At 52.9% G+C, this 1,443-nt stretch overlaps 1 non-coding gene across 1 annotated transcript; it reads right to left on the reverse strand.

Annotated features, from left to right (window-relative positions):
- Positions 1-1,374: 1,374 nt before the first annotated feature.
- Positions 1,375-1,443, reverse strand: TRNAE-UUC. Its single transcript has one exon. It is a non-coding gene; the product is annotated as a tRNA-Glu (tRNA).

Below are 1,443 nucleotides of genomic sequence, written 5' to 3' on the forward strand. Positions count from 1 at the left end.
CTGCTGAAGTCAGCAGAAGAAAAGCAATAATGGCTGGGGGCTTAGGTTATTTCTTTTTTGCCCTACAAATCTGAAACAATGTAAAGAGAAGTCCTAAACAAACTTTGCCTCCTGAAATGATAATTTTGCTATTGCATGTAGAAATACTTAAACCAATTAAGGTATAAGAACTCAGGCCCATGGATTTCTGAATGAAAACCTGTTTTCACGAAACTCCCAGGCTACTGTGTCCTTTAATGTCATTTCTAACAAAGTTCCTGAAATGTTAATAGCCTAAAAAGATCCTGAAGCCCTTGCACAGAGTTTCCAAGTCTTTGTAAGCTGAACTGGTCAACTTAATTGAGTTTGGGACATTTAGGAAAAATGAGCTGTTTAAGAATTTAAAAAAAGCATGAGTATGGCAGGTCTATTCCAACCTAATATTTTTTGTACAGGTTGGTTGTAAACAAAATGAATAATTTTCTCACAGACAAAATGAGGTTTGTTGTGGCTGCTCCTGTGGCACTGCACTGGCTGCGTGTCCCTCACCCCACTGCTGTGTCGCTTGCTGCTTGTTAGCGCTGCTCCCCGTCAGCCGCCCGAAGGTCGGGTCTAACCAGCTCCGAGTTCCTTGTTCCCTCATCATATGATTGCGACTCAAGTATGTGCTTAGGCTCACGTTGGTGGATTTCCCCAAGGGTTCTCTCTCCCATCGTTTGCCTATGGAGCCGGGCTCTGGAAGGAGGCCGCAGAACTGTCTTTTTTTGTCTACTCCACTAACACACCCCTCGCCCTTGGCCGATGCCCGGGTGGTGTGGGAGGAAGGATGAACCCAACACACGTAGGGCTGGGTACTTACAGGCGGGGTGGGGGTGGCTAACGGGGGACCTCAGCTGGCAAGCAGCTGCACGAGCCCTGTGTCCAGCACCGGCCCTGGTGTGTTGTAGAGCTGCCCTGGCATCGGGTCAGCTGGTGGGCGTCCAGCTCTGTCCATCAGCTGTGGGCGTCCAGCTCTGCGGGGCTGTTGGCGCGGTCGCTACACGCGTGGCTGGATTCACCTCTGGAGCTGACGGGAGGGCCAGTGGGAAGCTCTCAGAAACACATTTCCTAACAGAAGTTTTCCCGGCTGTGGGATGGCTTGATCCGTAGGAGAGACTGGCTCTCGCCGCAGTGCCGTGGGGGGGACGCCAGCCATCGCCGGTGTTTCTTCATCGACCCGACTCGGCTACCAGCGCCAGGGCGTTTGCTTAACGGGTGTCCCTGGGGAGGCGCAAAGGGTCTGGGGTGGGGGCGGGAGTCGTTGGTGTTACCCCGCGCTGCGGCTGGTGGAAGGGACCTCGCAGAACTGCCGAAAAAAGGGGGAAAAAAGCAGGTGGAAAGCAAAAGGAGCGCTGCTTCCCACACCGGGAGTCGAACCCGGGCCGCCTGGGTGAAAACCAGGAATCCTAACCGCTAGACCATGTG

This window comes from Pygoscelis adeliae, unplaced genomic scaffold (assembly GCF_000699105.1).
Source record: "Pygoscelis adeliae isolate BGI_AS28 unplaced genomic scaffold, ASM69910v1 Scaffold407, whole genome shotgun sequence".
In the NCBI taxonomy this organism is placed as follows: domain Eukaryota; kingdom Metazoa; phylum Chordata; class Aves; order Sphenisciformes; family Spheniscidae; genus Pygoscelis; species Pygoscelis adeliae.